This window comes from Stegodyphus dumicola, chromosome 2, assembly GCF_044657685.1.
Source record: "Stegodyphus dumicola isolate Sdum_Otavi_A_Nest chromosome 2, ASM4465768v1".
In the NCBI taxonomy this organism is placed as follows: Eukaryota; Metazoa; Arthropoda; class Arachnida; order Araneae; family Eresidae; genus Stegodyphus; species Stegodyphus dumicola.
In genome coordinates, this window is record NC_140769.1 from 56,525,065 (window position 1) to 56,552,135 (window position 27,071).

At 30.6% G+C, this 27,071-nt stretch overlaps 1 long non-coding RNA gene across 1 annotated transcript; it reads left to right on the forward strand.

The window, feature by feature from the left end:
• LOC118201827 (uncharacterized) lies at positions 1–24,658 on the forward strand. The gene is made up of 4 exons (XR_015039429.1): positions 1–106; positions 15,742–15,793; positions 18,327–18,444; positions 24,288–24,658. It is a non-coding gene; the product is annotated as an uncharacterized LOC118201827 (long non-coding RNA).
• Positions 24,659–27,071: the final 2,413 nt, after the last annotated feature.

Sequence of the window (27,071 nt, forward strand, 5' to 3'; positions counted from 1 at the left end):
AGCGATCAGTTATTGAAAATTTTCTGGCATCGGCATTCGGCATATTTGCAGACTTGACAGTTTGAAAAGTTTTTGTTTTTTTGGAGGAATTATCAGTTTTATCGAAGTACAACGTATTTAAGCTTATTTATAGTTAGAAAACCCGTGTTTTTAATATGAAATGAATATCAATAATGTCTATAATATCAAAGTTCTGAATTACGAATTGCTCGTTAAAGCCATTAAAGTTAAATCGAGTTATACTCATAATAACTATTATTTTCTTTTTGTTTTGATATTATGGCACTGTATGTAATGTGAAAAACTATTTTGCATATTATATTTATACTTCATAACGTAAAGCTTGTAATAAAATAGTTTGAATTGTACATGATGTTCACACAATCAGAGTAAGCTGATTTGAATGGTCTTTTTGTGAATGGGCTTTCTTAAGAGGTGAACATTTTTAAATCAGTGGAATTTTCTGAAACGTTGCTAATCACTTCCACTGTACTTTTGGGTGGCATATTTTAATCAGAAGGAATAAGTATTGTTATTCTGTAAAATCTGCTGTTTGAAGTATATCGTGATCTCCTACTGCTTTTTCGTCAAAGTAATTTTCGTAATTTGGCATTCCATTAATTAACATATTTGCAAGATTAGATTTTCTGAAACCGGTAAACTTAGTTAATTGTTTATTATACGCATGTATTTATCTGTTAATTAATTATTTATGGAAGCAAAGATTCATAGAATTAAGGCAATAAGTTTCCAAGAATATGTAAAATTGTCTTGCCAGTTGTTTTGCATTTTTTTTAAAGTGTGGTAGGTTTCGTCAGTGAATTAATTCCGTACATGAATGCTATATTACAAAAAAACTGTTCATGAGCAGTGTACTGTATGTTTTTAGTGCTGTTATTAAGCAGAAAATAATATTTTGTAATTATTCATGCGAATGAGATTTTTTGATATCAGGCTTTGTTCTTTTATGTTTATTGCTTTTATATGAAATATGTATTGCATTTAGATATGGGATATGTAATATAAAGTTTAAATGTTGCTTCCATTGATGAAAGAACTGTCTTACCAAGGCATAAAAGTAAACTGTCATTTAATTATCAGTTTTTATATAAAACATGCTTAATCTTATTCAGTTAACTGTATATGTTTAAAAATGCAAGAGCCGTAAGTGTTATATGTAATAATAATTATTAATGAAATTGTTTTATGAAGAATAAAACAGAAACACTTCTTCCTCATAAAATGTGTTTAGATGTTATGTCATCAGAATGTATTTTTGAAATATATGAGCTTTTCTGTAAATATGATAATATAATATAATATGTTTTAAAATGGTTTTTGATATTAGATTTTATTAAGGTATTTCAATTAGATTATTCTTAAAATATTAGTAAGTTGGAAAAAAAAGCATTTTTAACATATCACTGTATTGAAAATATTTTAGGTGCTTCCAAGATTGAATCACTAATTGAATCAAGCTATCTTGCCTTGTGTTGTTATACCTCCCTACATGTTACATCTCAATTGATTTTAACAGCTACATATGCATTTTGGCTCATAAGATTTCCTGAATTGGTGATGAAGTGCTTGCAACTTTACATTTTAGTTTAATTTAATGCCGAGTTATTGATTTTGCCAGTTTTCTTTAAAGAAAGTATATTATGGGATTCTTTAAATCTGGCATATCTGGTAAGATTGAAGATTATATACAGCAAAATCAAGTTACAATTAATCATATTTAATTATCAGTTTTCTGGTATTTTTCTGGGAAAGATGTCTCTGAAACTGCTATTTTACGAAAATTTCACTTTATTGACATCAGAAGCTTGCATTAATATGACCAGGTGTACAAAACTGAAGGGCTATGCTATGAGGTTAAAATTTCCTATGAGCTGCATGTATGTACATAAACAATGTATGCACTATTCTTTATACCAGCCGAGGCCCATCAGCAGCTGCATGGTAAAACTGCTGAGATGCCCGGCTCTAGCATTTTTGCTGCTGTGGGCAAACCTCAAAAGTGATGCCCTCAAGCTTCAAAAACTTTAAAATTAAAAGAAAAAAAAAATTATAAGAAAAACATGATAATCAGAAAAATACTATCAAATTTAACTAAGGCCTCCTTCATTGCAAGTGGTAGTATCTATTGATTCGGAACCTGTTGAACTCTGTTGCTGTGTGGAACATCTCATAATTTCATCATTAATGCTGCATCTCTTGGTAATCCCATTGAGAATTAATAGTAGTGTCTGGATCTCAACAATCGCTTAGTTCTTCACTTTGTTTGGAACTGCAGTACTACTTGATCTTCCAGATCAACTACTTGATCTTCCAGAAGGATTCCAGGACTTATTATTCTTAATAATATATTATTAAGAATAATAAGTCCGTAATCCGGACTCATTGGGACTTCGGCGATTCTGTATTAGGGTTTTTTTCGGATTATAGATCATCAATTTAAATTTGGTAAGATGGCATGCAGAAATTATATAATTAAAAATATGAAACCGTAATTTATGATATAAAGAGCAATTATGATCTAAAGGGTTTTAAAAATTTACAAAAAAAAAAAAAAAAAAAAAAAAAGCTTAATATTTTTTTGTTTAAAATATTAAACATTTCTTTCAATGTAACTTGTTTAAGTTGCTTCGTTTTTTTTGTGCTAATAATTTTTCTTTAATTCTATAAACAGACATAATTTCTTGTTCAGGTACAAAGTTCCACTGTTCAAGTCCTGTAATTGCTGTCTTGAGAATACCGACTAACTTATGAATTGAAATTTTTTAGTTTTCAATAACCTCTCTATCATTTTCTTCACTATCGGAAGTGCGCGTGGGTAAACGCTTTATGCGCATGCATAGTGGACGCGCGCATGAAAAGCGCATATGTAAGTTTGTGGCTTTGAGGTCTGGATTATGGACTTTGTACTGTATATATTTCTGTGCACAGGATTTAAGCTATTTCATGATTCCATTTTCTGATTGCTTATTTTAGTCAAATACTTTTGTTTAATTTACAGACTTTGTTTACTTCTCTTAATGAGACGTAACCTTCTGGTTTCTTCATGTATGTTTCTTCTTTCAGGTCTGCATGTAGAAAAGTTGTTTTTAATGTCAAAATGGTTTACATGCACAATATATTTCTAATTGTGACTGTGCAAATGTTTCATCATAGTCATGCACACATTTCTGATAATATCCTTTAGCTACTAGACAAGATGTATATCGAATAACATTTCCTGAAGCGAAGGATTTTGTTTTGAATGTCCATTTATTTCCATTTGCTTTCTTTCCTTCTGGAAGATCAAGTAGTTCCTATGTTTTATTTCTCTTTAATGATTCCATTTCTTTATTTGTAGATTTCAACCACAATTCCTTTTCTTTGGTTGGAAAGGTTTGCAGTTCTTGCCACATTCTAGAAATTTTAATTTTTTCATTCTTTGCCATGCAGGACAATCTTTTTGATGGGGTCCCCTTAATTGTCTTTGGGATCTTCTTAGCAGTAGGGGAATTTCTTGTGTTTCAGTTCCTAATTCTGTTGAAGCATCTAGACATGATTCTCTTGATTCATTTTCTTTAAAAGGCCATTGCATTTTCCTCATTCTGATCAGTTAATTGATAAGCTATTGCTTCCTTTTTATTTTCATTGAATATGATGCTTCTTTCGATGACAGCTTTGTTTATATGTGGCATTTCCTCATTCTGATCTGTTAATTAACAACCTATTGCTTCCTTTTTATTTTCATCAAATACAGTCAAAAGTCGTTAATCCGGACTCGTCGGGACTTCGTCGATTCCGGATTATAGATCATCGGTTTAAATCTGGTAAGATGGCATGCAGAAATTATAAAATTAAAAAGGTTGATCTTTACATTATGGTAACTTGGCAATTTTTTGGCGAAAATTTGGCAACCAACTCTCCTACAGCAACCCTCTATTTTTTTTTCCCCGCCGCCATTTTGTCTTCACGAAGTAAAGACATGTTTCTTTTCTTCTTATCTACTAAACACTTCTTCCAACAATCTACTACCCGAATTACACTTATGCTAGAAATTTTATCAAACAAAACTGCTTAATCATGACAAATATTCACTGCAAAATTGGGGGAAAAGTGCACAATACCATACTCCTTACGCGTTTTTCAAAATAACACATACACATAAACCATGTACACGCCGACTTATTTTTACTTAAAAAAACATCCCAGAATTGCGCAAAAATGGCATTGTGCACACTCTTCACTATATCCATGTACACTGCTTTTTTCTCATAAATTAGAAAAATTTCACGAAAATACATGACAATTTTCTCAATCTTTAAACCCGGTAAAAAGAACATATATGGAATTACCTGATCGCGAAAAAATATTTACCCTTTACAAATATGAACATTTCCACATATAAAATATCCAAAAACTTTTACCTCTAAATCATCTATTACATTATACACGTCACCAACGAATTCATACCGCAAGTATTACAAATACTTAGTATCAAATATTTAAATTATTTCCATGCACATTTATTTCAACTTAAACGTATACCAAATTCCTACAAACATAAAATTCACAAAATAACTATCATTTCATTAAAATATAATTAAATTCAAAAACACTACTTAAAATATACATGAGCACATACATTAAATTAATAAAAATTACCTTACAATCCTAATTACTTTAAACTAAATCATTGCTAATAACAATTTTCCCAATAATACCAAATTCCTTTCCACCTTACATTTAGAACAATGCATAAAAATAATATCCTCAAATAATTAAAAATACTAACTTACCTAGTCTTCTTCAGAATCTTGATTACGTGGCGGATACACTTTTCTAATTCATTCAATAAAATTATTGAAAGATTTTTTCTGCGAATTTTTCCTCCATACTTCCTCCGCTAAATAAAAAGCAAACTTCTCTTTTAAGACACAATAACACGCCGAATAAACACTAATTCAGAAGTCAAACAACAAAAATCAGCGTTATACCTACAAAATTTTCACAGGACTAGTTTCGATGGTTTTACCGAACCATCATCTTCAGCTGCAAAACCGCAAATGAACAAGATAGGAAATAATGATTAGATAAGATAAGAAAGCCTGAACAAGAATAAGCAAGTGGCGCCATCTGTTGGCGAAACCAGAACTAAAACATATTTTCTCTAAAAGCCGAAGGCAAATTTGGATTGGAATTAGGATCGTTAACTAGAACAGAAAGATTTTTATGAATGTGAAATGCCTCTAGAAAATATTAAACATCGAGATGAAATATAACATTATAGATTTTCTAGAGGCATTTCACATTCATAAAAATCTTTCTGTTTTAGTTAACGATCCTAATTCCAATCCAAATTTGCCTTCGTCTTTTAGAGAAATTATGTTTTAGTTCTGGTTTCGCCAACAGATGGCGCCACTTGCTTATTCTTGTTCAGGCTTTCTTATCTTATCTAATCATTATTTCCTATCTTGTTCATTTGCGGTTTTGCAGCTGAAGATGATGGTTCGGTAAAACCATCGAAACTAGTCCTGTGAAAATTTTGTAGGTATAACGCTGATTTTTGTTGTTTGACTTCTGAATTAGTAAACTTCTCTTTATCACAATGCCTAAATACTCATCTCGAATTCACTTTACTTAGGGCCATGAGATCCAAAAATTACACAACACTGTTTCACACAACACAGAATAAAGCTAAATACAAAATTTCCACATTTTTTCCCGATTTCCCCCCTTTTCCGATTAAAGAACCGTAATTCGTCCATTAATATCACATGACATATCCCATGATCTCTCATTTCCCTCACGCAAAATAATGCGTAATTGGAACTGAGTACTGCTCACATTATTACCAAAGTCCCAGGTAGTAACCTTTATCGCCTCCAAAATGTCGCCAAACTACCAGTTACCATATTGTAAAGATCAACCATTAAAAATATGAAACCATAATTTATGAAATAAAGATCAATTATGATCTAAAGGGTATCAAAATTTACAAAAAAAAGCTTAATATTTATTTGTTTACTTTATTAAACATTTCTTTCAATGTAAGTTGTTTAAGTTGCTTTGTTTTTTACGTGATAATACATTCTTTTTAATTCTATAAACAGACATAATTTCTTGTTCAGTTACAAAGTTCCGCTATTCAAGTCCTATAATTGCTGTGTCTACCGACTAATTTGTCAATCGAAAATTTTTCGTTTTCAATAACCTCTGTCACTTTCTTCGCTATCGGAAGCGAATTATAACGACGAGGAATTTGAATTAAATCATATGAAAGATGGAGTACATCGAGATGAAATACTACATTTAGTAAGGCATTATAAGCCAAATAAAATAAAAACATCTGTCCTGAAGATAAGGATAGTGCTGACAGATCAACTTCCAATTGATAGCGCGCCCACCGCGGCGTTAAAGATAAACAAAGTTTAGATAAACAAACGTTAAAGTTTAGATAAACAAAGGATATGCCTTTATCCATTTTTTGCAGCAATTCCACTTTTCGTTTAATGAACTTCGAAATATACTTTTGCTTTATAAATCCTTTACATATTAGTAAATATATATCAGAAATTCTATTTGACATAATCGAAAGTTCAAGCTTACTTTCATAAAACTGCTCTAACAGTTTGCAAAAAATAATAAGCCGGATCCAATTCGAAGATTAAGGAACAATGCAATCTGCAACATTAACTGAACTAGATAATTAGATAATTTTAGCTTAGCTTAAACCGTCCGTTATACATTAAACGCACACTCGTAAACGTATTTTGCGCATGCGCACAAACATTCGCAGCCGTAAAGGTCTTACGCACGTGCGCAGAAAGTTTGTAGCTTTGAGGTCCGGATTATGGGTGTCCGAATTAACGACTTTTGACTGTATTACATTTCTTTTGATGACAGTGTTGTTTATATGGGGCATATAAATTCTATATTCTTTAACATGGTCACTGTATCCAACCGAGAATTCCTTTTTTCTACTCTTTCATCCAGTTTATTTTTTTTCTGCTTTGGAAATAGGCAATAAACTGTGCTGCCGAAAACCCTGATTTGGCTTACGTTCGGTTTACTATTCCAGAGCTCATACGAAGTTTTTTTTAATTGATCTTGATGGTAGTCTATTCTGCAGATGGGCCACTATCGTTATGGCTTCACCTCAAAATTCTCTCACATTTTGTCATTTTCATTATGTATGGATTTTTCTTTCTTCTGCTAATGGTTAATATGCTATGGAGGTTTGATATTCAGTTCTCTCTTCTTTTCTTAAATTTCTTTGTTTATATAGTCTCCTTCATTGCCTGTTCGATTAAGACTTTGGCTTCTTTCAAACTTTGTTCTTTGTCATGGTTATAAATTGCTTTAACTTGGAGAGAGCTTCATCTTTTGTAGTTAGCAAGTAGACTAGTTTATCTCAAATATTTGTTGATGAACGTTATGAAGTACAGTCAAAAGTCTTTAATCCGGGCTTGTGGGGACTTCGCCGATTCCAGATTATTGATTTTTCCGGATTATAGATCATCAGTTTAAATCTGGTAAGATGGCATGCAGAAATTATAAAATTAAAAATATGAAACCGTAATTTATGAACTAAAGAGCAATTATGATCTTAAGGGCATCAAAATTTACAAAAAAAAAACTTAATATTTATTTGTTTACTTTATTAAACATTTCTTTCAACGTGCACATGCGTAAAGCATAGTCAAAATTAGAAAATTTCAACCAGAAAACTATTTGATGTGTATTCGTGATATTTATAATGACGGGGAATTCGATTTAAATCGTATCAAAGACGGAGTACATCGAGATGAAATATAACATTTAGTAAGGAATTATAAGCCGAATAAAATTAAACCATCTGCCGTGAAGATAAGGATAGTGCTGACAGATCAACTTCCAGTTCATTGTGCGCCACGACGTCTTCCCCCCTAGAGCAGCGTGAAATTGATAAACAGATTTCGGAATGGTTAGAGAAACAAAGGATATGCCTTTATCCATTTTTTGCAGCAATTCCACTTTTTGTTTGATGGACATACAAACATGCTTTCGCTTTGTAGATCCTTTGGCAGCTCCAAAATCGGAAATTCTGTTTGAAGTAATTGAAAGTTCAAGCTTACTTTTATAAAATTGCTCTAACAGTATGCAAAAAATAATAAGCCAGATCCAATTAGAAGATTAAGGAACAATGCAATCTGCAACATTAACTGAATTAGATAATTTTAGCTTAGCTTATACCGTCCGTTATACATTAAACGCTCATGCGTAAAAGTATTACGTGCATGTGTTAACGCATTATGCGTTGACGCATGCGCAGAAAGTTTGTAGCTTTGAGGTCCGGATTATAGATCATTCTGGATTATGGACGTCTGGATTAAAGACTTTTGACTGTATTTCTTTCCTCCTTAGTGATGTGAAGATCAGTTTCCATAATGTCTGAATGTATCAAATCCAGAATTGATTTTGCTCTGTAATTGTTTAGCTTGGGGATATTTTGCTTTTGATGCAACATATACATTCTTTTTCAGTTTCTCTGTCAGCTTCTTATTGCAGTTGGAAGGTCATCATTCTTCAGCCTCTTTATTCCTTTATTATTTTTTTGTTGTAGTTTTCTATGTCAAAGATCTATGCTGTTGTCACTTCATTTTGCAATTGCTGTTTGGTTCCCCCCCCCCCTCTGGTTTGTTTGTCTTACGTGAGATTATCTTCTGTGTGTGTTTTTTATTTTTTATTTTTTTATTTTGCAAATATCTTCTTTAAATTCAACTGTAAATCCCTTGTTTGTGACTTTTTTGTATGGATATTAATCCTCCTTCGAGGTTAGAAACATATAGAACATTTAAGAGTTTTGTTTCTATTTCATTATCTTCGTCATCTGTATAGTATAAGTAGCCTTCTACGATGCCTTTAGACTTCATTTGAGTAACACTAGCAATTGTTATTTGCTTTGTTTAGGCTCTGTTTAATTTTATAAAAAAGTTTACCACATATACTCGCGTATAAGTCGAGATATTTTGGACAAAAAAGAGACTTCAAAGTGCGGGGTCGACTTATACGCGGGGCCATAAAAAATTAAAAGAATCGGAAGTTCAAAAATTTCTTTATATAATGCAGTTGTTTTCTTCCCGCACTCAAATTGGATGACTTATCAAATAAGTCACTTACTTGAAGTAATTTCATGACTTAAATTATGTGAGGAACTAATCACAGAGTTTCGTACTGTTACGAATTTGGTATTTAAAAAGCTAATGTTAGTTCATTTATAAATTAAATGGTTTTATTTCTCGCGCAGTGCAGCGCGTGACGAATATTATAAGAAAGCTAAGCCGGAAAAATTAAAAATACAAGAGCGCGTGCATTAAATTTTATTTATTAAAAATTATCTCTTTTTGATTTCAAGAAAGTGCTGGAAAATTCTAGCGCGTGATTTTAAAATCTTATAAAAGGAGGAAAACATCTCAGTTAGTAGCAGTTGCTTAGTTTGTTGTTGTTTAGAAACTACTGTTGTTGATTGTAGCGAATTCGCGGATTAGCGTTCTTTAGCTGTTTTGAATTACGTTCTATTGGACATTTGAGTAGTTAAAAGATAACTACTGTGAGATATTGTAATACTGCATGATAATTTGAGAAAATTTAAGCATTTTTGTTGTGATAATAATAAATTTTTGTTCATTTTTCATCGGACTTGTGCATTCATTTCATAACGAACCCGTATGCACGCAACAATTTTTGGTGGCAGCGGTGGGGTTTGAATGCCAATAACAAGAGCGATGGAAGAACAATTCAAGCAAATGATGACTGCATTTGCTGCTTTCCAAGAAAAGATGGAAGGGGCCGTCAACTCCGTTAAGGAAGAAATGAAATTGGGCCAGGAATCCGTTAAGGAAGAAATGAAATTGGGCCAAGATTCCGTTAAAGGAGAGATGAGATCCATTAAAAAGGAAATGGAAGCCGTTCACGAAAAGTTGGAAGCTGGTCAAGTAACTTTTAAAGAAGACATAAAAGCTGTACAAGAAAAGATTGAAGCAGGTCAAGACGAAATGAAAAGAGAAATAACCTGTGTAGTAGAAAGTAAATTTGAGGCTATAGAAGACAAAATAGGAGCTGTCGAAAATAAAGTCGGGCAAATTGAAGAAAAGGTTTCTTCTGTCAAAGGTGAAATAGAAGATATGGAAAGGTGAGTGTCGGCTGTGGAGCAACGAGTCGAAGGAAGAGTTTCGGCCTTCCAACAACAAATTGAAGAAAGAGTTTCTGCCGTCAAACAACAAATTGATGATAGGGTTTCTGCTGCCGTCGTCAAAGAAGTTGGCAGCCTAAAGAAGTGCATAGCGATGGTAGGAAACAATTCTGAAGGTTTCAAATTTTTATCGATGCCTGCTCGTTCCGTTCTGAAACTATCTACATATGATGGGAAGACCTCCTGGCAAGTGTATAAGACACAATTTTCTATCGTGGCAGATGCGAATGGATGGGATTCCCAAGCTAAGGCCTGTCATCTCGCCGCTTCTCTGAGAGCAGACGCAGCAGATATCCTTCAGACTCTTCCCGAAAACAAAAGGTTAGATTTCGAAGCTCTGTCCGGCGCCTTGGAGTTGCGCTTTGGGGAGAAGTGTTTAAAAGACTACAGCAGGCTCCAATTAAAATCTCGTCAACAGAAGCCTACCGAAACACTTCAGGAGCTCGCCACGGATGTTGAAAGGCTGTCACATCACGCCTTTTCGGAGTGCCCGACAGAAACGAGAAATCCTGTCGCTGCAATATTTCATCGACGGCATCCGGGATCCTGAAATACAGAAAGCTCTTCGAATGGCAGATGTAAAGGACATAAAAAGCGCTCTGCTGTACGCCATGAAGTTCGAGGCAGCCCAGCAAGCAACTAGTAGAGATCGCTACCCAGTTAGAGCTGTGCGAGTCCATGAGCCAGTGGATCAACTGATGGCTCGTTTAGATGATTTAGCCAGACAAGTCGACGATTTGATACGGAGTAGGAGGGAGAAGAAAGTGGCTCTAAGGTGTTGGAGATGTGGTAGTGAAGGTCACCTAAGACGGAATTGCAGAACACCCCAGGGTACGGAATATAAAGCAGATGATTTTACCAGACAAGTCAGTGGCTTGAGACGGAACATAAGTGAAAAGAAACTAATTCTAAAATGCTAGAACTGCGGAGTTGAAGGCCACATACGAAGAAATTGCAGAACATCCCGAGAAATAAGACCATTTCCCAGCAACAACGCAGTAAACAAATTAGTGACCATATCAAGGAACGGAGGTTGCCAGATAATGAGAAACCCTGTTTTAAAGCGCTTAAGATCTCTATAGTGAGTGGCAACAATAACGGACTGTCCATCAATGGAAATATCGATGGAGTTCCTTGCAATATGATCATTGACACAGGAGCTAATGTTACCATCATTAGGAAAGATTTAGCTGAACAGCTTAAAGATAAACTTATTTGGACGCCATCCTGTGTTACCCTTCAGACTGCGTCTGGTGACAAGATCGACATAACTGGGAAGTTAAACGTGAACATCACGTTTGGAAGTGCCGCCTACCATCACACGGCATATGTGGCTGATATCACAGATCCATGCATACTCGGATTGGACTTTTTAAGGAAATACAATTTTTCCTTAGACTTCAAAAACAACAAACTGCTTTCAGCATCTGGTGACATGACTATCCATCCTAAGAAGAGATCCTCACTTGGAAATGCCGACGCCTTGTCCGAAAGACCCAGCTCGGGAAGCCGCCGAATTCATGCTAGGGTCGAAAAGAAACGCAAGACTACCAGCTATTCTCCATCTCAGAAGCTCTTCGGTCGAGACCTTCGTCTACCTTGTGACCGCCTGTTTGGTCGCCCTACGGATGCGCCTTCATCGCCTGAGGAACATATCCAAAATGTCCAGGCCCGATTTGAGGGGATGCACCGTTCTGCACGAAAGCGAGTCAACTTGGCGACGGAGAAAGTGAAGACCAGACACGACACGCGAGCTACTAGACATAGATCCAACAAAGGAGACAAGGTGTGGTTGTGGAACCCGATTCAACGAAAAGGACCGAGTCCTAAATTACAGTCACCTTCGGATGGTCCATATACAGTGCTGAACACGAATGACGTCGTGGTTCGGATCCGTGAGTCTTCGAACTCTTATGACAGATTAGCTCATTACTATGGCCATAGTACATAATGTAAATAATTGTAAATAGTATCAGACCATGGTCCTTTATGTTTTTAAATGTGTATTTGATTTGTATTTAGTATTTGATTTGCATTTTGTATTTGATTTGTTTTATTTATTGCATTTATTGTTCATGTTGTTTATTATTGTAATGTAATGCTTTATTAATGCATTTATGCCACAGTTGTAAGTTTAGCTTCCTGTCCAGGGATTGTACTGCCCGGGACGTGCAGTCCTTGGGAAGGGGGCAGTGTTACGAATTTGGTATTTAAAAAGCTAATGTTAGTTCAATTATAAATTAAATGGTTTTATTTCTCGCGCAGTGCAGTGCGTGACGAATATTAAAAGAAAGCTAAGCCGGAAAAATTAAAAATACAAGAGCGTGTGCATTAAATAAATAAATATCTCTTTTTGATTTCGAGAAAGTGCTGGAAAATTCTAGCGCGTGATTTTAAAATCTTATAAAAGGAGGAAAACATCTCAGTTAGTAGCAGTTGCTTAGTTTGTTGTTTAGAAAACTACTGTTGTTGATTGTAGCGAATTCGCGGATTAGCGTTCTTTAGCTGTTTTGAATTACGTTCTATTGGACATTTGAGTAGTTAAAAGATAATTACTGTGAGATATTGTAATACTGCATAATAATTTGAGAAAATTTAAGCATTTTTGTTGTGATAATAATAAATTTTTGTTCATTTTTCATCGGACTTGTGCATTCATTTCATAACGAACCCGTACGCACGCAACAGTACTTTAACTAGAGTAAGTTTCGATTCGGACGTTGAAGGATTTTGATTTTCTTTATTTACCAAGGTTCTTTTTATCGTATATTTACTTTTTTTTCTCAAATGATTTTGAATAAATGTAGTACTTAAAAAACTTTTTCCGAAGTTTCTCGATCGATTTCGGAAGTGGGGGGTCGACTTGTACGCGAGTTTCTTATTTTCTACAAATTTTTTATGTCGAAGGGGGTGTGTCGACTTATACTCGCATATATGCGGTATATATTATCAATACAGGACATGTGGCTGTAAAAAAGTGCGGTCAATTTTAATTTGTTTGTGGGCGATTTGGATTGGTACTGTTGCCACATCTTTTTTGTTTTTGCCTCTTTGCCACCATAAAAAACAGTGTGTGCTCATGAATGTCAGGGATTATTGTGGTCTGGAAAAAAAACTAAATTTTGGATTTTCTTGCATTCTCAAAACCAATACACAAATTTAAAACTTATAGTTTATGCAAAGTCCAAGCAAGAATATAATTGAATGCTGATAAAAGAACAAGAAAAATGAAAATAGTTTAGCAAACAATACAAAAATAAAATATATTTTAAAATATTGCTGTTTATAGGAAACAATAAAAAATAATTGAAGACAGTTATCTGTTATTAATATATGGAATCAATTTAGGCAAAGTTCTAATGATATAGTATATGAAAAGAGATTAAGGGTTGAAAGCATTAAAGGCATTTTAAACTGATGAAAATCAAAGTATACCATGTTATATTGTCTTATATATTTGTCTTATATGCAAGCATGTTCACAATATACATTTTATAACTTTTATTTGTTTTGATATTTTCTTTTAAATAAAATTTTTGCACCTACAGTAGGAGACTGAAAATCTGCACAAGTATGAATCTAGTGCTTATGCACATTTTAGAAATTGTGGCTGTCAGCTCATAAAAAGAAAATTACTGCATTTAGAAAACAGAAATAACAAAAAGGATAATTAAAGAAAGATATAAAAACAGTTCATTTCCAGGGCCATATCCCAATGCATGCCTATAAATTTTAAACTGGGAGAAATATTTTTTAACTCATTCATGTAGTAAAATCATTAACAGAGTTTAATTTCAAATTGTATATTGAATCATTGATTGTAGAGTCAGGAATCTAAAACAAAATGAGCTGTGCACTCAGTGTTGCTACCTTTTCAAAATTGGTCACGCAGACATTTAAAAGTAAAGATCTTTAGAAAAATGAAAGATTTATGTTTTTCTTTAAAAGCGAGTAGAAAATAAATATTTTTAATTATTATATTTATTTATAATTATTATATTTTTATTAGATAATTTTATGTATTTAAAACATTAAATTAATTTTAAAAATAATAAACTGCTTTGTCTGCTTTTGGAAAAAAATTCATCAGTAAAAAACTATAATTATCTAAGTAAAACAACAGGTTGAAACCAATTTTAGAAATAAGACTAAAATTATGAATTTTACATCTTCAGTTATTTATTTTGTTTAATTTATTGTGTATAATATACAGTCAAAAGCCGTTAATTTGGACACCCATAATCCAGAATGATCTATAATCCGGACCTCAAAGCTACAAACTTTCTGCGCATGCGCAGAAAGTTTGTAAGACCTTTACGGCTGCGAATATGCGTGTGTGCATGCGCAAAATACGTTTACAAATGTGGGTTTAATGTATAATGAACAGTATAAGCTAAGCTAAAATTATCTAATTCAGTTAATGTTGCAGATTGCGTTGTTCCTTAATCTTCGAATTGGATTCGGCTTATTATTTTTTGCAGACTGTTAGAACAATTTTATAAAAGTAAGCTTGAACTTTCAATTATGTCAAATAGAATTTCTGATATATATTTACTAATATGTAAAGGATCTACAGAGCAAAAGTATGTTTCGAAGTCCATTAAACAAAAAGTGGAATTGCTGCAAAAAATGGATAAAGGCATATTCTTTGTTTATCTAAACTTTAATGTTTGTTTATCTAAACTTTGTTTATTTTTAACGCCAGGGCGCTTAATGAATTGGAAGTTGATCTGTCAGCACTATTCTTATCTTCAGGGCAGATGTTTTTATTTTATTTGGCTTATAATGCCTTATTAAATGTAGTATTTCATCTCGATATATTCCGCCTTTGATATGATTTAAATCAAATTCCTCATCATTATAATTCGCTTCCGATAGCAAAGAAAGTAACAGAGTTTATTGAAAACGAAAAAATTTCGATTGACAAATCAGTCAGTATTCTGGACACGGCAATTATAGGACTTGAACAGCGGAACTTTGTAAATGAACAAGAAATTATGTCTGTTGATAGAATTAAAGAGAATGTATTATCACATAAAAAACGAAGCAACGTAAAGAACTTACCTTGAAAGAAATGTTTAATAAAGTAAACAAATAAATATTAAGCTTTTTTTTTGTAAATTTTGATACCTTTTAGATCATAATCGTTCTTTATTTCATAAATTATGGTTTCATATGTTTAATTTTATAATTTCTGCATGCCATCTTACCAGGTTTAAACTGAGGATCTATAATCCGGAATCACCGAAGTCCCGACGAGTCCGGATTAACGACTTTTGACTGTATATAGTATATACCTATCCAGAACTTGTGGACTTTCTGTGAATAATTAGAATACTTAAAAGCTGAAATTGTCACATTCACTTTAGAATAATACTTTCAGGTTAGAAATTTAAAAATGCATTTTTTGTTATGAGTGACCTTGGGATAAGTGAAGTCATATTTATTATCCTTTAAAGTATACTACTTATAAAATATTTTTTCAAATTTATTTTATTTCATCATAATTTCAGAATTTCTATGAAAACTGGACCATCCACTTGAACCCAGCTTGATGGCAACAATGTATGTATTGCCACATTCTTTTTTGTTTTTGCCTGTTTGCCACCATAAGAAAACAATGTTTGCTAATGAATGTCAGGGTTGATTTTGGTCTGGATATAGCTTAAACTTTGGATTTTCTTATATTCTCAAAACCAACCAATACATAAATTCAAAACTTTTAGTCCATGTCAAGTTCAAGCAAGAAGTCAGACTTATTGTCTAGTAACTCATGGAAGCTCAGTCTTTTATCTTTTTGTGCTGTATTACATCAAACTACCTATTGTTAAACATTTGAGCACATTTTGAAGATTAATGCCCATGATACTTTAAATCAGCTTCCTGATAAATTTTTATTCTTGTGGAGGCTGAAAATATTGGGAATTCTAGGAAAGGTTATTATTATCCATTATGAAAGGAATTAAATTTACTCTAAAAGAGGTGTATATAAAATGTACATATATAAGTAATATATGAGTTGGATTGTTTGTATTGGCAATTTGGTTTTTAAACTCAGTCTGCTCAAAAAAGTGATTTAAAGCTTTTTTTAAAAAAAAAAAAAATTTGGTTATGTTTTTGGTGCTAATTTTGCAGTTGTTTGCACTTGCTTACTTCTGCATCACATTTAATGTATATGTATGTGTTACACATGTATATGTGTCATACATAGTAGTAGTTTTCAGGATTTTTGAAATGCAATTGCAATCACCTCTGGAATGTATTGCATTAGTCAACAAAAGATGTCCAAAAATGTCTTCTTTCTCTCGTTGCTCCTCACATTGCAAGAGAATGAGTAAATTGAATATTGTCACTTGACAGCTTCAAGTAGATGTATTCATTGTTTACTAAAAAATTTGGTACTTTTCCGTTTCGCCGGCGCAAATCTCGCCAAGCAGACTTTATTGGCGGCATCATACAGTATACACATAAAAAATATTTAAAAAATTTTAGTTCTAAGAATTCTTTTTTTGAAGGCATAAACATTTTAATATCGCTTAAAATTTTATAAAAAGCCAATAAATAAAGACAATAAATTTGTAAAAAGACATTAATTTAAGGATTTACTATGCTTTCATGGTTCAACATCCTGATTCATATCACGTGACCCCAAGCATTCTCATCTCACGTAAACTACAAAAATGTAATGCTTTCAGTAATTATCTACATTAATTTTTAGTTAAATCTTAATTTGGAACACAAGTTTAAATGCAAGAAGTATTTCAATTCGTACGAATAGCTTACTCATAAATTATGTAAAAGTGCAGTACTTTACTTCGCTAATGCATTTCATTAGAATTGATGAATTTAACCCTCGACTTTATCTTTTCTATATTTTCGGCTTCGGGTAAGCGCTGTGATTGCATCCTAATTGACTTAATTAGCGAAAATGGCCTTAAACATAAAACTGAACTATCTGATAAAAATTCTATGTAATTATATGCCAGTATTGAAAGAAACAATCTGATAAGAAAAAGCTGCAACTTGTTTTGAAAATGTGGCGTAAAAGGTTACCAGCAAGAATATTCCGTTTGGCATCGGTTGTACCATTATTGGCGACTTTATCGCTTGCGCCGGCAAAACGGAAAAGTACCAAAAATTTAGTACTATTTGCTATTATTTCTCATTATGCTATGGACACTTTTTTCCTTCAAGATGTACATTGTACTATGTATTTAATTTAAGGCTGGCTTGTTCTTTCAGAGTTCCATATGACAATTTATTCTATCTATAAGACTAAGAAACTTTTCTAGAAATCTGAAGCGTGGCTGAAAATGAAATTGAGATGCTTTTAAAAAATATAATTAAGTAGACATGTAGCTTTTGAACTTTCTCTGGGGAAAAAAAGGGAGGGATATGTAAGGTTAAATTTAGCAACTTCAGTGTGCTCTAGTATCTATTCATGATGAAAATTCTCACTTTTATTAGAACAAGCTTAGAGATTTCAAACTTCGGCGATGATCTAGAAGGAATATTCATTTAAATTAGAAAAAGAAAATACCTACAAAGTACAGTAATAAAATAAATTTTAGTCTATTAGTAAATTGCAAAAATTTCTTCAAAAAACAAAGCTTGCCACTCAGAGATAGTGATTAATCTGCTAATATCACAAATGGGTAAAAGTGCATAAACTTGGAAATTCTAAATAAGAGAAGAAAATATAGGTAGAATTGTCCATGGATATTTCCTATTCTTCAGAGTGATATAAATTGCAAAATTATAAAATTTTGAATGGATGCAATAGAATTAAACTAACATTTTTTAGTTTGTTTCAATCAAAAAGGCTATGTCTGCTAATAAAAGGAGTTTTCTCCTAAAAGAAAGTGTATTGAAAAATGTGAAATCAGCTAAATTGTGTTGCGAAATTATAATATTTTCAAACATAAATGTGAAAGGTGTGGTTCTTACAGTAAGTCTGAATTTGTGAGCTTTTTAAGTGAAGAGTAATTTTTCTGAAATTTTATTTAATAAAATTTAAAAAATTTTAGCCTTAGAATGATCATTAGCATGTCCATACTATGAAATATTGGAATTGATTATTGTTTATTTTCCCTTTCAGCTAGAAAATGATCTGTACATAAAATAAAGCCATGTATAAACATCAGCAATAGTCAAAATTTTATCAATGAAATCTTTGCAATGTTAATTGTGCCGGTATCGGCATCATTTGTACTAGAGTAAGAACCTTTCTTGGCTCTAAGATAAATGTATATTTGAATAATATAATTGACAAACTGATTGTATTTAGATGTTTATTATAATACAGTTTTGTAAATCAAACAAAACTGAATTGGGACTACAGTAACAGTCGTTAATTTTAAAGATTTCAACTCCAATCCTTAAAGCTGACAGAGTTCCAATTTTTATCGTTTTTGCAAAGCTCATATTTCTGTTTTATATTGCGAGGGTCCAAAAAAGAAACTTTCACTTGATTGTGCGTGGCAATAATGGTTGCTAGTTCATTTATTGTTGTTCGTTCATATGGTCTTCATGTGCTAATGAAATTAATGAAATCTAATCAACTTCATCGCTCCATTCGGCTGTCATTTCAAGATTTTACCTTTCTCTATAATGTGCTTGTCATTTTTTTTATATGCTGTGCAATATTCAGTGAAGTTAATACACAAATAATATAGCAAACTTACTTAATTCCTAAACATTATTAATTTTTTTTACCTGATTTCAGTTTTAAACAGCATGTCCTTTATTAAAATTCATGATACCTTCTGTTTATTTCTTTTTGCCTTTTAAATAAAACTAAAGTGTTTTTTTTTTTTTTTTTTTTTTTTTTTTTTTGACACGAAATGAAAGTTAAGATAAAAAGGATAAAAATATATCCAAAATTTTTTTTTTAAAAAATTTTTCCAAGCATTTGCTTTGTAGTAATTTGTTTTAAAATTTAAGGATTTTCTCGTCAAAATTTTGCATATTTTTCTCCTTAAGCGAAACTAAAGTATTATTTATGTAATGTTATTATTAAACCAAGTAGTATTTATGTAAATGTTGTTTTGATCAACAGCATGATCTTCTCTTTGATTTAAAATTTCATCATTAATGTTCTTGTTCTGAACTTATCAGCTAATGTTACTTAATAAGCATAATTATCTCTTTAATTGCTTTTTTTCATTTGTGTGCGAGGAGGGGGGAGCAAAAAACATTTTTAGTTTTGGTTTGATTCACAATCAAAAAAATTCATGATTAACTCACATTCGAGTTATGCCCTGCAGTGCATGCAAATGTGCACAGCTCGCATTACAAATTTACGACTGACAGATATCACACATGTTTGGGAAGAAAGAATTGCTTAATCTTGCAATTGCCGAAGGCTTAATCAAAAATGGAAAATATTTAATATTTTTTTATTTTTATTTTTGGTGAATGTGTATTCAATTAATAGTGAAAAAATCATCAATCTTGTGAGGTTCATAAATTTACCTCATTCTCTCCATTTGCTAGCCAAGGAGGGCTATTAGTCTCAAAACAGATTTTGCATAAAAGCCTCAATCACTTTTCAAATTGTTGCCACCAAATATTACTGCCCTGTATTATATTTAAAGAAATTAAATATTAAAGAATCTGCATGCACATATGTTTGTTTCTTGTACTGTGAAAAAACAATGGTATTTAGAGCCATCAAATTTTGATTAACGTAGCACCCGATTATGAGCACTTGGAAATTCGAATTTATTTTACTATCTATTTCATATTTTGTAAACCTTTTAAAAATTTTTTTGATTAAAAAACTCAATGATTTCAAAGCTAGCGATGGCCACACTGTAGGGAATAAAACATTTTTATCTCCAGCATGCGAGACTGTCTATTGAAAATTCTAAAGATATGTTGTTTTTAAGTATTTTTGTGCCTGTAAATGAAAAAAGTGCCCATTTGTGCGTAATATAAAATCTGAAAACTTTCAGATTCTTTTTTGTTGTTGTCTTTAAAAATAATACTTATTACAGGCAAAAAATAAGGGCTAATGTAATTTCAGTAAGTTACTGAACATAAAGAAAATTCTGAAATCAGCCATTGAGATAAATTATAGATATTTCAAATAGAATTACATTTTTATTAATTTTTTTTTTAATTTTAATGTTATTTTATTTTTTATGTTTAAATTAAAATTTTTTAATTAAAATGTATTTTAATGAGCATTTTGGGCTCACTTTTTGCTAGATATATTCAATTGTGCTGCATGTGTTTTGAAGAATAAAATGACGGCTTCTATGTACATAACAAACATTTATTTAAACTACGAAGACGTTGAACAGCAGAGTAGAAACATGATATTACACAGTGCTTAGCCCTTCTCGCTTACATGCATTACTCACCATTGACTTTGGCTAACTGCCTACTAAGTATAAGTATTACGCAGCAGAGAACTTGCTTATCATGCGCATGCGCTAGGGGAATCGACGTCAGTTGCCAACATGTTTAAAGTATATTTTCCATTTGTAGAAAGTGAAACAATGTTCTAATTTGTTAATATGTGTTAAAATTTGAGTAAAATTAATTCCTAGCTGAGGATTGAATCAATATGTATATGTTTGATACCTATTAAGAAAATATTTTTAAGCTTATTTTTTCCCTAAATTGAAGATTTCATTATGTTGATATGTAAGCGCATGCATATAGGTATATTAATGCGAGTGCAAATAAAATGTCACTTCTTGAATATTTTAACATTGATGCTTTCTGAAATTAAACCATTCTGTAAATTCTAGGTATGTAAAAATTTGTAAAATATGTTCTTTTATCCGAGTCTAAGTATATGTTGTGAAAATAAAGTATTTGTGATTAAAATTCATTTTAATATCTGTATGGATATGACTTCAATTTATGTTGCGTTTTTTATTGAATCCAGCAAAAATAAAGTATGCTAGTTCTGAACTCTGAATTTTCTATTATTTTTTAATTTGTGTAAATGTAAGTTTTGTTGGTGCTTTTCATTATTTTGTATGCTTTCTCATGAAATTGGTGCTATAATATTCATTTTATATTTAAAAAATGTGTATAAAATTGAAATTTATTGCATTCTTACATATTCGGTTTATGAATATACTTGTATTTCTGCTCAGTTGAAGTATTTTGAAAAACTGCTATTAGCTTATAATATTAATAAATAATTAGTAATTTATTGTTATTTATGAAAACATATTCTTATATATTATATTTTATGAATTTTAAAATTGCTTTTTAAAAGATATATAATTGTACTTGTTTTTCCTTAAAAATAAAACTGATTCTTTGACATTTTTGGTGTAATTATCTTAAAACCTTCATGTAGTATATGCGTATTTAAATTATACAAAGTTATATTTTAACTTCTACATATATATTTTCTTACATCAGGTAAATATGAAGGATTCTCATATTTAGTTGTCCTCTAGTTAATTTATATCTTTTATTCCCTGATTAGCTTGTATTTATTTATGTTGGAAAATACATAGTTATTTATTATATTGTAGAAATGTACTCAAAAATGTATGTAATATGTTAAGTATTTCATATGATCGGTTTAAATCAAAATAAAGTGCTTGGTGTTCATGAATTTTAGGTTTTAAGATTTGAAATTTATTCTTCTTTTCAAATATACATTAAATATGACATTTTCATATGTTTATAAATTATTCTTAGTTTTAAAAGCACAGGATTAAAATTCTTTTTTTTTTTTTTTTTTTTTTTTTTTTTTAATTTGTTAACCTGAAACAGTATTGAAAAATAAAAGAGTAGCTTTGCATTTTTTATGTAAATGGGAAAGCCATTGTTAAAAATAAATGGCTGTGATTTTTTAGGGAATTAAATGAATGAAAAAAATATTTGTTCAAAAACTTGCTATAAAAGGCTAATTACTCATTAAAAGATTAATAAAAAATTAGATTTATTTATTACCTTATCTTTCAAATGAAATTCATGTTTATATTTTATGTATAAAATTATGGGTACTTGCATGTTATCCTGGCAACCATGAAAGCTGACTACAATCAAAACATGGAAATTGCACCAATAATTCATGTGGAATTCTGAAGGAGCTGATGTCTCTTTATTTAGTAAACAATCAGCATTTGACCTGATTCATTTTTTGGGCTTTATAAAAAGGGCTGTCGTTGATTTATACTATTTTGTTAGGTCCTATGATTTTACCACAAGCAGCGTTTAAAACACTTTGAGTACAAACTTCCCACAGGAAATTGTTCCAGTCTGTTAACATTTTGTTGGCCATATTCAACTGATAATATCATTTCCATGAATAAATTTTATTTTTGCATGTTATGATCCCATAACTTAAAAAAAAAAAAAAAAAAAAAAAAAAAAAAAAAAAAAAAATTAATGTTCTATCAGAGGCAGGTGCCAAATTTTAATCATTTCTTTCAAAATGCAAGGAAAAATACAGCAATAATAGTTAATTTATATATATCCTTGTTTATGAAAACAAAAGGTGGCTTATCAAGAATCTATCAAGGCTTATGCTAAAAGAAAGCACAGATGTTACGAGTGTGCTGTGCTGTTAAGTCATACATATCTATAATCAGTGCTTGATGACAGTCTCATGGTTTACAGGATTATATATATCTAAGTACTAAATTATATGTATATGTTATAATGCTAATATGTATACATGTGTATATATTGTATATGCTCATTATAGTACTATTCCATTGGCAACAACCACTACAAAAAGTCTCTACCTAATATTAAATTCATTTTTATCATAACTATTCCTTATAGCGTCCAGGCCATCAGCAATTGAGTGATGAAAACCACTGACAGTTTGACCCAGGCTCAAATCCTACTGAATATAGGCTACTATATATAGTTTTTCTCATAGTTTTACTTGTGTGTTTGAATATCAACCAGTTTCCCTTAAAATGTTCTTTGCAGAACTCTTAACAACAGAAGCTAGCTCTTAAGCAGCTAGCTTCCGTTCTTTGCCATGATCTGTGTAATTCTTCTAGCATCCTTTTTCCTGATGACAGAACAGATCATTATAACGAGCTTGAAGTGTATAATATAGTGTCAGTTGTCCTGCATATATGAGTGTGTATAGGAGTATGATAATGCAAAATAACCAATTAGAATAGTTATTGTAATAGAATAGTTATATGGTATTACAAACTATATGTATTGAAAGATTGACATAATTAATGGATATTGAAATCAGTTTGCAATTTTACTTTTTTATGCCCATGTTACTGAAAGGTATTTTTTAAAATATAGTTACATTGTCATATACACTATCAAATATATGTAGTATAACTGCTTACAACTTCATCATGTACAGTGTCTTATGTCAGCAATAAGAATGCAAAGTAATGGGATTTGTTTTGCAGCTGTATTTTAGTAGTTGCAGTTTTGTGGCTTGATGATGATATAACTTAAGTATATCATTATATAAATATTGTGCAATAGAGAAATAATATGTTGTGGTGAATATTACAGGAAGTGATACTACGTAGCTTATAAAGTTCAATAAGTTACTATGCCAAAAAAGTACTAACTTATCTGATTTATTTCTCACTACATTATTCAATTAATCGCAGTTTTTTTTTAGTGTTAATAGTATAAATTAATTTAAATGTACATTTTATTAATAACAATGTATTATCATTATTACTAAAATATTTGTTGCTGTTTAATTATACTCTTAATAATATGCTATTTTATTACTTTATCCTTTATATAATACAATATTAATGATGGACATAAAGGAAATAATAATAATGATGATCATTTTAGAGTGAATTATGTTTTCCTGCTGTTTTATAAAGAAGGGAATATGAAATAATTAAGATTTTACAATATTTACATATTTTATTTTATGGTGAGAGTATAATCCTTAGTTTTATATGTATAGTTTATGGCATTATTTAAAGTCTATTGATTCCAAGTTGAAAATTATTTATTGATTAAGGCTGCGTACTATTTGTTAATAACTAACAATAATATTAACTTTAGAAGTTGTTTGATTATTTTGGATTATAGTTTTTTGATATAAAAATGTAACATTATTTCATTATTTTAGGTAATGAATTCATGTTAGTTGTTGATGCAGTGAAAGTAAGAGGAACAAAGCAATTTGTACATTGTCCCTATTGTTCATATAGTACATCAGTGAAAGGACGCTTACGTGATCATATGTTGACCCATACTGGAGAGCGACCTCATAGCTGTCCATATTGTGGGAGACGTTTTGCCCAAAAATCATCTATGAGAAGACATGCAATGAGACATTGTATATAAATTTAGTAGTGTTGTTATTTATTTGTGTGAATGAATGTGTGAAGAAACTCGGGTAATATAATTTATTTAAACTTAAGCTTCTGTCTCATGTTTCCAAAGTGTTTATGTATTTTGGTGAATAAAATAGATTAGTGCAGTTGCACGTTTTAAAAATCGTAATTCTTTCCAGATGTTTATTTTGTTGCTGTTCTTTACTGAAATTTCATTTTAGACCATTTATAAAAAGCACCGATTTAATTTTCTGATTATAAAATTAACTTATGTTGGAATAAAATTTTGCATCGAGAGATTTTTTTTTTCTTCGTAGAAAAATGATCCTGCAGTAAAGAGTAATTCTCCTCACTAACTCATTTTGCTAAATTTTACTTAACAGTTTTTGTTCTAGTGAAACTTGTAATGTAATATCAAAGAAAAATGATATTTGCTTGCTATACTCATTTTCTAAAAAGGAAAATTGATTGTTTGAATTCATCCTAATTCCAGTCGGGTTAGGTAATTGATGTTGCATTTGTAAGATAAGTATGATTAATGTATCCACAGTTAACAATCATTCAGCAAAAAAAAAAAAAAAACTAAGTTTAGATGTTTCATTCATAATTACTGTGTCAAAAAAATTGCGGTTGAAACTGAATATTATATCTATTCAAAATAAATCATTAAATAATAATAAAAGTATACATATTTTAAATGCAGTTTTAATTAAAAAAATCTAGAAATATTTACATATTACATTATTACATGTTAAGTTTTTGTATTAAATAAATATCTGTATGTATTTTATTTAACTTCTGTTTTATTAATTGATGTTAAAGAAATTAGGATAAAATCGGGAGAAATTAGGATAAAATCTGATTGGTGCAAAAACTAAAATGAATTGAAATGTTAAGGTGACTGGTAAATGAATATAAATGGCAGCATTAAAAATGTGTCTGAGATAATATAAATTAGTGATGGTCTGCAAAATACATATGAGCTGTGAAGTTTTCTTTTATTCCCCCCCCCCCCGGAGTCAATGCATATGGTATCAAAGTTTATTATTATTGACAGAATTTCTGAATTTATGTATATAAAACTTCCAATTTTGTTTTTTTCAAAGGTTATTTAAAATTAATGCACATGTATTTAAATAACCACTGTTATTCTAGGACGTAATCCTAAATACTTGTTAAATGTAATATAACTGTACAACCCCAAGACACAAATTGAATTGGCTCGTGAGGTATGGAAATCAGCTGCTAGTATTATATTATAAGTAATGCAGAAAATGTTTTTATATTTGGTTTTGTCTTGAACAATTATATAATTTTTTTTTAAAATTCCAGTTACCTTTAACTCCTCTGAGTGCCATAAATGGCTTTATCCGGTCACCAGATTTTTCCTTACTTGGCAAATATTAGTTTATAATTTAAGATATTTTGCTTTATTACTTTCTTTAATAACATAAATTTTATATGAATGTATATCTATGAAAATAGAGACTAAAGTAAGTAATTATACAAATGTAACCAATAAATGCTGTTAAAATACAAGTCGTCATGACAGATTTAAATTCTCATGCTGCTCAGAGAGTTAATATTATATAATTTTTAAACTTCAGTGAAGATCTAGAAGATTAAATGGCAGTGTTAAATGATAAATAAACTAATGTTGTTACAGACACTAAAATGCATAAAAATTACAGTGAAGTAGGAACTTTTGCAGACAGATCATCTGCAAAAGCTCCTACTTCAGGCCAAAATCTATGTAGTTTAGTGCCTGTAACACCATTATTTTTTTAATCATTGAACAGAGACTATATTAGCTATGATAATATAACTGAACTTGAATTCAAGTTATATATTTTTAGTGTGCATTGTAAGCAAGACAGATATGTATGTAATTGCAATTTTTAAATGCAGTATTTTTGAAGAATATTAGCTGATGTCTTTTTCAATGGTATTTCTGTGGTGGAAATTATTAGTTCTAATTTTCATTAATTGAACAAAGTGATAGTAGTTTTTTTTTTTTTTTTTTTTTTTTTTTTTTTTTTTTTTTCATATCACTAAAAGCAAAGTTTTTTCTTACACTGAAATGAAAGAATTAAGCTTTATAGAAGGATATAGGGTTTTCAAATTCAGCAGTGAACTTTTCTAGGATTGTGATAGTTTCGGTAAATTAAAAGTAATTTCAAGCATTTTTCAAATTGTAGTTTATAACTAATATTATTTAATATTTGAATTCTTATAAGAAGTAATATATTTATAATTTCTGTTTTTAATAAATAATGCAGTTTGTTTTTACAATGAACTGCATTATTTATTAAGTTTGATAAAATTTTAACTTCTGTGTACAAAAGGCAAAAGTTTTTGCTACTGTGCAGTTGAGGAGATGTTTTAGTAAATAGTTTATTAAAATTAATCAATTATGTTGCCAACTTTTCTGTAGTACATGATAAATGTAATTTTATTGAAATGAGAAATTATAGTGATGATTTAATTTTTTTATGCTACATAAAAATTTTTTTATTATTATTTGTAAGTATGTAGACCTGAGAGTCTTCATAATTCTTCAAAACAACTTTGTCAAA